Genomic DNA, 13,174 nt, shown 5'->3' on the forward strand with positions numbered 1-13,174 from the left:
CTGAAAGGGAGGAAGGCCCTTGTGATTCTCCTTAAGTAGGATGACTACCGCTGCTCTTTTCAAAAGGCACAGGCAGGGTTATCATCTCTGCATCTCTGAATGGGTACATGGAAATCTAGGTACCTTCAAACTTTATTTGTAAGTACACCCAACTGCTTCCCCGCACAGCTGACCCAGGAGAAATGTGGTAGAGTAATATACAGCACAACATACCCTAAGTTGATCTTGGATCTTCATCTATGCACCCTTTGGGGCTGCCAGCCATCGGTGATTTGAAGATTCTTCCTTCGGTCAGAGGAGGATGCCTTAGCCAAATTGAGGCAAGTAGCCATTGTTGATTAGAAACTTTCAAAATCACCTATTCCTTCTAATCAGTGGCAATGGGGCCTGAGTGAAGAAAACACAGACTGTGATAAGTAAAGCTGTACCCTAGAAAAACAGTCTGTGAAAAGTTTTTGGTCTCAAAACGCTAATACACGAGTCAATCACTGGGAGCAGAATTCATATGAAGAAAAATAACGAAGCTTTTTCTCAGGGAATGGGCAAAGTATTTCTCCACATTCCTGAAGTCACCTGAAACTGTAATGCATTTCACCACATTTCAGCAAGATAATAAGAAAGTGCTGTGGGGACAATGGCTTGTCTTGTACGCATTTGTCTGTGTGAGGATGAAATAAGCCACCAGTGGTGCGGAAAATCTGTAACTAGTGTTGAAAGGGTATTGAGGGGTGCCCGGGCGGCTAGTCGTTAAGCGTCTGCTCAGGTCATGATCCCAGGGTCCTGGGATCGAGCCCCACATCGGGCTCCCTGCTCGGCGGGAAGCCTGCTTCTTCCCCTCCCGCTCCCCCTGCTTGTGTTCCCTCGCTCGCTCGCTGTATCTCTCTGTCCAATAAATAAACAAAATCTTTAAAAAATAAAAAAAGAATAGGGTATTGAAATTATAGATTATATTTATTCATTCTTTACTGGCAAAGGAATTATGCAACACACTAGCTTTTATTTATTTTATTACCAAAAAATTGTTGGCAAAAGGCCTCGATAATGTATTTCCTTTTAAACACCGGAGAAAGTGTTGAAATAAAAGTAAGCTATTGTTTATTTTTAAAGTTACCAAATTTCTGTTCCAGAAATATTATGACCTTCACTTTTAAATGGTGTCGATAATGTAGGAAATGAACTATATTTCTTGGTCAGCAATCTGAAAAATTCATAAAACCCTGTCCCCTCTTTGACTCTTGAACCTAGCAGCGGTAGGCTGCTCCCAGAATTTCCATTAGAGTTGATGAAAGACACAGGTGCGCTCTGAGAGGCAACCATTTCTGGTGGCCTGTTATTTGAATAACATTATAAAAGACTGCTTTAGAGAGAGAACCAGTATGGGTAGGAGGCAAAAACCGAGGGCCAAAAAAAGTCTGTGTTTCTCTATGTGGGTGTATATTTATGTGATTTCATTGGTTGCCTAGTTCAACGAATATCTCTTGAGAAAATAATTGTGGGGAAAATAACTCAGCAGAAAGAGAATAATGGAAAGGAGAACCTTAAAGGATTAATATATTTGGGAATCTAGTTTGCAATCTTGTGCACGCATGTGTGTGTGTGAGAGAGAGAGAGAGAGAGAGAGAGAGAGAGAGATGGGGGAGAGGGAAGGTGAGAGAGGGAGAGAAGAAAGGGAGGGAGGGAGAGAAAGGGAGAGAGAGAGGGAGGGAAGAAGAGAGAGAGAGAGAGACAGGGAGGGAGAGAAAGAGAAGGAGAGAGAGAGGAAAGAGAGAGAGAGAAAGTAAGAGGGATTACTGACTGCTACCTCTATTGGTAGCATCTATTCAAAAACTATGCATACCTACTAAGATTGTTTTAGGCTCGGCCATCTCTATGCCAAATATCTGTTTCTTCAGGAAGTGACTTTTAAAAAACCTCAATAGCTCTATCATGGCTTGCAATTGATTCTTGGCTCAAGATTATTTGGCTTTAGGTTTTTATTGATGGGTTGTGTGTTTTGCCTATTAACATTTTTTTTTTATGATTTCCATAGCAGTTTAACACCTGGAATATAGTTTTTATTTTGGAGGAAGAAAACTTATTTATTTCATTTTATTAATTTTTTTCAAGGTCTTTTAACATCATGACCTAGGTGATTGTCCTCATCGTTGTTGATGATGGTTATTATTTGAATGAGTTAAATGTCATATGGGCTTAGTCAACCTGAAACTTTAAGTGTGTGAGTTTTATTTTGTTGGGCCAACATTACAACAGAGGATGAAAAAAATGTACCGTTCTGAAACCCTTAAGGCAGGCTCTGGACATCTGACATGTCTGTACAAAACATAATCACTTATTTTGCCTGAAAGCACACGCCAATGCTTTTTGCTATATTTCTCTGTTGCTAGATACTGGATTTCGTATATCCCTACAGTCAATCTACCTCCACGTACTTTGTAGTGTCTGATAGGCTGATTCTCCACAAATGTTCAGGGCACAGATATCACAGCAGACTTGAGAAAAATGTCCCTTTGGTTGGATTTTGTTGTGTCCCATTATGGAATTCCTTTTTCTCTTCTACTTTCCAAAAGGTAGTACTCCTAGAGATTCCTGCATTTATAAGAGTATCCTTCAACATGCCAGAGTGTGCTGAAGATCTGGAGGGCTTGGCGTTTCCAGTGAGTGAAGACTTTTGTTATGGCAAAATAATGAGGTGTGGGCTTTTTATTATGAAGTCTCCCTGGAGTGTCAGTGGTTTTTTTTTTTTAATTGCTTTTCTACTTACTAAAAGTAAGTGAACCCTTACGTCTAATAAATTCTGTTATAATAAGGAACATACTTTATAATTCAAAATCAATTTCTTTGTTGATACGCAGAAAGTTGATGCCGATCCCAAGCCATTTTAGAAAAGAGAAGAAAACAGTAATCATGATCGATAATATGTAGGAGTACTGCACTTCCTTTACCTAAATTTACTTTCCAGGTTAATGTATGTTAATATACTTATAAGAATAAGCTTTCATTTCCCCTCCAGTTTGCTCATGAACCTCTGTGGCAATTTCCTGCCCTGCCACCAACACATGTGGACACACACACAGACACTAACTGGTGTATGTATGTACACACACATTCCTATCTAGTGATGAGGTCTCACGTTATCCTGCTGGACTTCATGGTAATTGCAATCCAGATGCTCAAAAAAATATTTGTGAAATGAATGAACAGATTGCAGGCTTTTAACACTAGAAAGGAGATTTATTATTACTGTTGTCAAAAAGAAAGAAGTGTTAACAACCGCCTCTCATTTACCCTCCCTCTTTTAGTCGGATATTCATTCTCTGAGTCTGTTCTTCTCATCAGGACTGAAATGCCTAACAAGCAATGTGGTCGTAATGGCTCTTCCTGGATTCGGACTCCATTTGCAATCCCTGCCCTGCCTCTTGAAGAAAATCTGAGCTGAAGGTTTCTGTCTCAGGGCATTGTCCATGCAGAGTAAAGATGAAGTCCATAATAATTCTACTGTGAGTCAGGTCAGATGCCCTCTGAGAAAAACTTGAACTTTAGAATTCTTAAAGCCTTTCTCTTTTTGAAGAAAAGAATATATTCTTTTCAATTATCTATGCAAAAAGAGAAAATGAATGCTGATATTCTCTATTAACGTTAGAAAAATAAACAGCAAGATCACTTTAAATCTACAGTTGCCAGGACTATCCGCTCTCCTCTGCACAGCGTCAGTTAATAAGTATTCTATTATGTATCATGTGTGCACATACGCACACATATACATACATACGTGTGTGTGTGTATGTATACATACATACATATGTACATATATATAAAACAATAACAGATATCAGTTGTGGACTGAGTATCAAATCAAAGTGATAATTTTAAATGCTTATATGTTCTTCATTATAAGTATAGCGGTGTCATAATTTGATTATCTCTTTTTTCCAAAGTTACTCTCAGCTGATACTTTAAAAAAAAATGTTCATTTTTAAGTAACCTCTACACTCAACATGGGGCTTGAACTCACAACCCTGAGATCAAGAGTCACATGCTCTACTGACTGAGCCCACCAGGCGCCCCTACAGTTTGATACTTATATGGCCAACAAATTCTTTAACTTTACACAGTATGACTATATACTTTGACAAATATTAACTGACAAAGTTATACTTAAATCACCTCAAGGATTTTTCTCCATAAAGAAAAGGAAAAAAGTTGGGGGGAGGGGTGGGAATAGAGGGTGAGAGTCATCTTATCTTGCAGATTTGCAGCATAAAAGGATATTATTTATAGTGGTGATGTATTCTTTGGAATTTGAAGGCAAAAGTGTTATATGGAAGAATTTTTCTGAACTTCCTGGGCAATTGGCATAGGATATGTATCAGTCTCTTTTGCAATTTCCTTGAAAACCTATTTACTTTGTTAAAGCAAAGTCTTTTTGTTGTTATTTTAGAAAGTTTAAGAGACAATCAAGGGAATTGTAAGATCATTTTCGCATTATATGGCTATTAATTTATTGAGAGAGAAAAGGGATTTTCCAGATATATTGAAGTCCCATGTAATTAATTTACTTCAAAGCTTACTTCAAGGAGATGAACTAGAGTGAACCCAAACTGTAAACTTAGATAGCAAAATGAATGACATAAATAGGAAAAAAGACAGGGGACTTGTTTCCACCTCCGATGAGGTCATTGAAAGACTGTCCTCTTATTGGAAATAACAAGACAAAATGTGTTGAGCAACTGTCTTCAGAAACCGGGCAATAAACAGTGGAGGACTATGATCCCTGGAAAAAAGGAAACAAATGAGGTGAACCATAGAACCCAGTTCTCTGACCTCCTCAGAGACATTTTCCAGACTGCAGCCCGGGAAGGAGAATCTAAGCAAAGCATAGCATTTTCTCTAAGTCGAGGAGACCAAGCAGAGTTTAGCGGGGATGAGGTGGCCGAAATATGTGAGGCTGAGTGCCAGGGAAGAGAGAGCTCTAGCGATAAAGTGCCTCAGAAATGTGCACGGGGTTCCTTGCAGTTTGTCCTCAAATCCCCAGTCACATATGTGGACGATGAAGTTCTTTGAAGTCAGGCAAAGCCTGGCCAGAGTCGGTCCCTAAATACTTAACCACGCATGCATGGATAAAACTCCACGAGCTTAGGCAAAACATAATTAGAGAAATAGATGCTAAAAAGTTGCCCAAGCTAATCCAGAGCTGGGGGACGGTTAAATTTTGAACAGCCAGACTGCAGAGTCCGCCCTGGGGCTGTCAGGAGAAACTCCAGAGAGTTTTGCCTCATACTATGGCACAACTAGCCCTGGGACTAAAGTCTACTCTAGACTTGCCCTAACAAGGCTTATAAACAAGTCTTGAAAGAATCAACCTGCTATAGAAACAACTTCCTGTCAGATCAAAGTCCAATAGTATTTAAAGGAAGCAAAGAGGGGCGCCTGGGTGGCTCGGTCGTTAAGTGTCTGCCTTCGGCTCAGGTCATGATCCCAGGGTCCTGGGATCGAGCCCCACATCGGGCTCCCTGCTCGGCGGGAAGCCTGCTTCTCCCTCTCCCACTCCCCCTGCTTGGGTTCCCTCTCTCGCTGTGTCTCTCTCTGTCAAATAAATAAATAAAGTCTCATAAAATAAAATAAAATAAAATAAAATAAAATAAAATAAAATAAAATAAAATAAAAAGGAAGCAAGGAAATTTAGTACTCAACATATATACTCTACAAGGTCAGATAAAACCTGCTAAAGAAACTACAAGGATCTACAAGAACTGATAAATGAACCTAATAAGGTTACACAATATAATTTAGGTATGTTGAATTCAGTTGTATTTTTATGTAGTAGTAAAAACAAAATGGAAAAGGAATTCAAATTTATTTACAATGCCATAAAGATAAAAATACTTGGAAAGTAAATCAACCTGAACCTATAAGATATTCCTGAGGGAAATTAAGGAAGACACAAATAAATGGAAAGGTAAACCATGTTCACAGATTAGAAGATTCCAAATGGCTAAGATACCTATTTTCCCCCAATTGATCTGTAATTCACTATAACCGAGTCATGAACCCAGAAGGCTTTCTGATAAATTGACAAGTGATTCTAAAATTAGTATCTAAATGGGAAGAACCAAGACTAGCCAAAATAATTTGGAAAAGAAAAATGCTGGACCCATTATAAACCTAATTTCAAGATTTAATATAAAGGTTCAATAATCAAGGCACTGTGGTATTGGCTTTAGGATAGACAAACAGATCAATGCCCAGAAATAGAGCCACACATAAACTGTCAGCTGATTCTTTGACAGAGGTGCCAAATTAATCCTACGCTGAAAATGTAGTCTTCTTACTAATGATGCTGGAAAACTGAATGGGTAACTATTATGGGAAGATAATGAACTTCTATCCACATGTCTCAACAAATACAGATCTATGGATCATAGACCTGAATGTAAAATTAGAATTATGAGCTCTGAGAAGAAATCATAGTTGGATTTTTTTGTAATCTTGGAATAGGCAAAGACTTCTTAGAGAGGACACAGAAAACACTGACCATTTTTTTATGATAAATGATAAATTGGATTTCAAAACTTTAAAAATTTCATTTTATCAAGATACACTGTTAAGAAAATGCATACAAAGCTCCCAGACTGGGAGAATAAATAATAAGTTATACTTTTACATATTAATGATCTAGGAAGTTCAATGAAAATAATATTCCATTTATATTATAATGCATAAAATATTTGAATTTCAGGCAGAAACTTCTAACAATGAAACAAAAGGAAAAAATAATTGGAAAGTCATACCTTATGAATGATTGTATAGACCGTAATAAAGATGACAACACTTCCTAATTTAGTAAAGATATTTTAACGTAAGCCTAATTGATTTTTCCAGGATATTTTCAATAATAATTTAAATGGGATTTCCAAGCCAAGGAAACATGCCTTTGTTTTTAGTTTATTGACTATTTCTAATAGTGCCCTGTTATCAGATTGGAGTGTGACAATCAGGAATTTTATAATTGGTCTTTGATTTGTTAGTGGATATTCAAACAGACCTTCAAAAAAAAGGTTAAGAATACTGGAATAAAAATTAGGCCATGAGCAGCCCCAAATACCATAACAAGAAACATCATCTTAAAAAATGTCCTGAAGATGTATGCTTTAGCTGCAGATAAAACACACACCCCTATTACTGTTGAAAGTGCACTTTGTAACAGTGGGTAGCCTAGCCCATACACTGCCTCAATTGCTTTTCGGTTTACTGACAGCTTAGAGCTGGAAACAAATGCCTAAGAAATGTGTGCAGAAAAATCGAAAGAAAACCCTATGCAAATGACAAGATTAACCATGGATATGGAATCGAGACTGACATTCCAGAATGCCAGGAGACCCGTTACTCCCACAATCGCAGAAGCAGTAGCAAAAGTTACCCACAAGGAACACAGTGGATGAGGAATTAACAATAAGGAAACAACGAACATAGCGGTTGATGCAACAATGACATTTCGAACAGTGTTTTCCAATACGGGGGTATACTGATCAAAATATACAAATGCCTGGTTATACACCATTAGGGGGATTTCGCACTTTTCAGCTCTGCTTCGTAACTGGGATAACACCTTCTTCTCATCGGCTGAAGAAGAAACACCCATGGTCTGAACGAAGCCCTGGGAAGAAATGATTTCATGTGACGATGAAATATTAGTATCAGACACAAAAAGTGGAAAACGTGTTAAAAAATTGGGCAAGCCGTTCATAAAAGTGTCCTTATCATTTACATCTTGCTTGCTCTTTTCCATATACTGCACATACTCTCGTAACCAAAACTCTGTGGGATTTTTATCTACATAGTCACTGTTTTCCAAATCTGCCAGACGTAGTTCCAGTTTTTGCCTAGCATCTTTATCCCAGTAGTCAAGAGGTTCAGTAACAACAACCATAACCCTGGGACCATAATCCAAAAAATATCCTCTTCTACATTAAAACATGGTGTGATGTAGGAATCGTCACTTGCCAAATTTCGAAGGTCTAAACCTTCCTGCACTTGGAAACACCCACAGATACTACTTATGATGTACAAAATGTATATAAGCACTACAAAAACTCTGGACTCAGTGCTTGTGAGAAAAGGGCCAAAACAGTCTCGAAAGAACAAATTCATCGGATGGATATCAGTTTCTTGTTCATCCGGGAGAGAATCACATGGGAGACAGCAGGACCTTTTCAGTGAGGAACATTTTTGGTCAGGAGTTTCTGGCTTTTTCAACCAGCGTAGACAGACTCCTTCTCTGTTACCATCCAGAGCCATAAATGTTCCGAAACAGGTGATGTTATCGAAATAAGAAAAGAGCAGGGTTGTTCCCGTATAGATGCAAAAGTATTGTAGGGACCTGAAAGAGGTCATAATCCCTGTATAGAAGGCTAGGACGTTGGTGATGGTGGTGATTGTAATCGACACCGCCACTTTGGAATAGACACTGGACAGCCGCTGTTTTGTGTTATCCACGAGGCTAGTCTTCTGCCAGGCAGAAATCATTATGAACATATCGTCAACCGCAACACCTGTTAAAAAAGGGAAACAATCTTCATGCATATTAATACCCATTAAAAACTAAACACATAAACTCAAACCATCTTCTTTGTCCATCTCTTAGAAGGGGTCTTATTTATCTTGCCCAATCTGTGCTTTGATACTATTTTCCCAGTTGCTTTCTCTGGTTGCCTCTGAATCCACCACAGAATTCACCCCTTCCTCTGTAACAACTCTGTGCTTTGTACGTACTCCCGTTATTTGTACCTAGCACAGGATGCTCTACTCCTAGTCTTCATGTAGGGTGTTTTAATGACGAGTCAGGAAACTGTTGTGGGTGTTAGTCGAAGCAGGATTAGCAGTGTATCTTTGATTCCACTGGATTACTTGAGAGACCATTTTCCCTCATAAAACATTTTTTAAAATTTTTTATTGTTATGTTAATCACCATACATTACATCATTAGTTCTTGATGTAGTGTTCCATGATTCATTGCTTGTGCATAACACCCAGTGCCCCACACAGAATTTGCCCTCTTTAATACCCATCACCAGACTAACCCATCCCCCCACCCCCCTCCCCTCTAAAACCCTCAGTTTGTTTTTCAGAGTCCATCGTCTCTCATGGTTCATCTCCCCCTCTGATTTACTCCCCTTCATTCTTCCCCTCCTGCTATCTTCTTCTTTTTCTTTTTTCTTAACATATGTTGCATTATTTGTTTCAGAAGTACAGATTTGTGATTCAACAGTCTTGCACAATTCACAGCGCTGACCATAGCACATACCCTCCCCAATGTCTATCACCCAGCCACCCCATCCCTCCCACCCCCTGCCACTCCAGCAACCCTCAGTTTGTTTCCTGAGATTAAGAAATTCTCATATCAGTGAGGTCATATGATACATGTCTTTCTCTGATTGACTTATTTCACTCAGCATAACACCCTCCAGTTCCATCCACATCATTGCAAATGGCAAGATCTCATTCCTTTTGATGGCTGCACAATATTCCATTGTGTATATATACCACATCTTCTTTATCCATTCATCTGTCGATGGACATCTTGGCTCTTTCCACAGTTTGGCTATTGTGGACGTTGCTGCTATAAACATCGGGGTGCACGTACCCCTTCGGATCCCTACATTTGTATCTTTGGGGTAAATAACCAGTAGTGCAATTGCTGGATCTTATGGTAGCTCTACTTTCAACTGTTTGAGGAACCTCCATACTGTTTTCCAGAGTGGTTGCACCAGCTTGCATTCCCACCAACAGTGTAGGAGGGTTCCCCTTTCTCCGCATCCCCGCCAACATCTGTCGTTTCCTGACTTGTTCATTTTAGCCATTCTGACTGGTGTGAGGTGGTATCTCATGAGGTTTTGATTTGGATTTCCCTGATGCTGAGTGATGTGGAGCACTTTTTCATGTGTCTGTTGGCCATTTGGATGTCTTCTTTGGAAAAATGTCAGTTCATGTCTTCTGCCCATTTCTTGATTGGATTATTTGTTCTTTGGGTGTTGAGTTTGATAAGTTCTTTATAGATTTTGGATACTAGCCCTTTATCTGATATGTCATTTGCAAATATTTTCTCCCATTCTGTCGGTTGTCTTTTGGTTTTGTGGACTGTTTCTTTTGCTGTGCAAAAGCTTTTTATCCTGATGAAATCCCAAGAGTTCATTTTTGCCCTTGCTTCCCTTGCCTTTGGCGATGTTTCTAGGAACCTCATAAACCATTTTATACAGATGCCCAAACACATCAAGCCAACATTCTGTTGCTTAAAATATAAGCTGGACTTATCTGTTCTACAGTTAGCATCTAACTATCAATGTGGTATGATTTGAGAGGGACCACATAGTTCTCTCTCTCTCTCTCTCTCTATCTCTCTGTCACACACACACACACACACACACACACACACACACACACACACACACACACACCATTTTCCTCCTAGTTTGTTTTTGGTACCCAGAATGTCAGCATTTAAACTTACTTTCCCCAGTTAAGGCATTGTTAGTAAAATGCAAGTACTCTTAAGATCAGACACATGCACCAAAGTCAATCTTAAGAATCCCTTACATATTAATGCCTACTAAGGTAATTCTTTTCCACAGGGATGTTTCACGACTGGTTTGGAATAGAGACGACAGAAGAACATTTGAGGACTTTGAAATCACCACTGAAAACTTGGAAAGGGGGACTAGCAAGAAGAAAGGGGATTAGTAAGGACAGCATGAGCATGTTGCTGATAAAGTTCACCTCCCTCAAGCTTTCTACTAGAGTTGACACCTACTTCCACTCATGTATACTGATACAAACTCAATAAAATAAACAAGTAAATACAAAAAATGGAATAAAATGCTGATCTTCATTTCAATTTGGGGGGATCTTCTCCATGGGAGGGCACTAGGAATTGCAACTTTGTCTCTGATCAGATGTTCTATGGGTATGATCAAGAAGGCAGAAGGCTCTAAAAGAACGTAAGTCTACACAGTCTGTCACAAACTGCATCCTGCCATCCCATGGCTAGCGGCCTTGAGGATTTCAGTTGTACTCAGCTGGACAAAAGGGAGAATCAGAAGTACTAAGGACCAAGAATGAACTCATCGATATTTATCAGGCATTTAAAAACTAGTTTTATTATTTATAGAACCTTATTCAGAAATTGTCCTCACACATTTCTTGCTTGAGTTGCTTAAATCTCACACACACACACACACACACACACACACACACACACAGAACCATTCACACTCCCGTGAATACACATACTATCCAATCCTGGTTTACATTAAATCAATTATATACACTTTAACCATAGTTGTTATTGGCTGTGGGGGGTACTGAGTGACTAAGTATAGCTGTGGACGAGACATCCAGTATACAGCTCATTACTGTCTCCCCTGGGAAACCAAATACTACTACTTCCAAGCTCCTTGCTTCCTCAAATATAAACACCTTTGTTTTCTCATGCTTATTATAAATTCTGAAAGTACAGGAAAATACAGAGAGAAAATTTGAGCGACTGTAATTCCACCCTTCATTTTTACATATGTCCATCCAGAATTTGTCCTGTACAAATACGCCCGTACAACTGTATCTCTCTATTTCGAACACCTTGTTTCATAACCGGCATTTTTCTGGCAGAGGTTTTAGGTCTTATATGTACCTTACAGATCTTATAAATCTACCTCTTTCTAAGGACTGAATAGGATTCAAAATCTTAATATGTTACGTTTGAGTTGCCCAATCCCATGTTGATAGGGGATTAGATGGCTTTCAAACCTTCCTGTTCTACATAATGCCAAAATGAACATAATTTTTCTACTTTTTAAGCACTTGTTACTAGGACAAATGCCTAGAAGTGGCATCAGTAAGCCAAAGGCATTCCCGGTTTAATTTTTAAGTCTTTTGATTTGTTGCAAAACTGGACTAACAGAAGGGTGTACCAGTTTATCATTGTCCCGTAGCAGAATGAGTGTTCATTTCCATACAACCTTCCTTCAATCTTGCTGACATTTATTAATCTGGTAAGAAAACAAGGTGTCTCACTTTTGGTTTAATTTTCATCCCTCAGTTAATTGAGAGAGGAAATTATTTTTTTCTTATATCTCCGGGGATTCATATTTCGGACTTTTGGGGTGTGAACCACCTGTTCATGTCCCTTGTCTGTGTTTTCCCATCTGGGGTACTAGACTTCTCTACCTCTAAGGACACATAATATTCAATTTGACTTTCTTTTTTCCTGTCACCTCATTTTGGATCTATAGAGCCACTTAAATATAATTATTTTGCTTAATCTAACCTAAACTCCTTCCCTTATCTACTCTGCACCCCCACATTTACAATGTGTAGTCTCAACGTTTTGTTTTACTCACCCAGAATAAGAAACGGTGAATTTGCAACTAGGATCACAAATGGCACCCCAATGTCCAACATCAGGCCAAAACCGCTCACCACTGCCAAGGCCGCAGAAATCACTCCAAAGGCTGCAGCTCACATTTTGTTGCATACACAGTCACTCCTGTAAATTTGGAGAGAAAAATCATGGGATCTGTGGTGGTAGCTTCTATACTGAAATTCCATCGGTTTATAGCATTCTCGACCTGGACACCTGGTCAGAAAGCTCTTGGGCAATCATTCCCATACCTGTCTACTGGAGACCTTTAACTCCCAGGCACCATCCCAGACCAAGTGGGAAAAAGGAGAGAGGGAACAGAGAAGTTATCTGTGCTTTTGCCAGACTTCCTGGGTGATTCTTCTGCAGCTGAGCAAGCACTACTCCCCACTGACTGGTAGCTGAGAACCACAAAGATACACTAAAGCACTCCCGATGGTTAATTCCACTCTGCTCTTCAAAGGGTGTCAATGGAATACAACAGCAAAGGGAGGGCAAGCTGTAGCAGAGAAAGTACCCATACCCAGTGCTCTTTTCAGCCAACCCTTGACCCCAGCTAGCCATAGATGCAATCCTAAATAGCTCCTGCATTTCAGAGCCAGGTTCAATATGCATTGTGCTTAGCAAAATGTAGAAAGACTCCTCCTAAAACATTTTCAGGATCCTTGTCTACTGCTGAAGTGGGCTCTAGAAAAGTTGCTACTAATTGCAAAAGAGTTGGAAATGTAGTCCATTTTGAGTAACAAAGACGTGCCTGTTTCCCAG

At 39.2% G+C, this 13,174-nt stretch overlaps 1 pseudogene; it reads right to left on the reverse strand.

Moving 5' to 3' along the window:
- Positions 1 to 6,875: 6,875 nt before the first annotated feature.
- LOC148163639 (patched domain-containing protein 3-like) lies at positions 6,876 to 12,527 on the reverse strand (annotated as a pseudogene).
- Between the last annotated feature and the right edge of the window lie 647 nt (positions 12,528 to 13,174).

Source organism: Eumetopias jubatus, unplaced genomic scaffold, assembly GCF_037043125.1.
Source record: "Eumetopias jubatus isolate StellerSeaLion01/CBP00866 unplaced genomic scaffold, mEumJub1_p1.0 scaffold_8, whole genome shotgun sequence".
Lineage (NCBI taxonomy): Eukaryota > Metazoa > Chordata > Mammalia > Carnivora > Otariidae > Eumetopias > Eumetopias jubatus.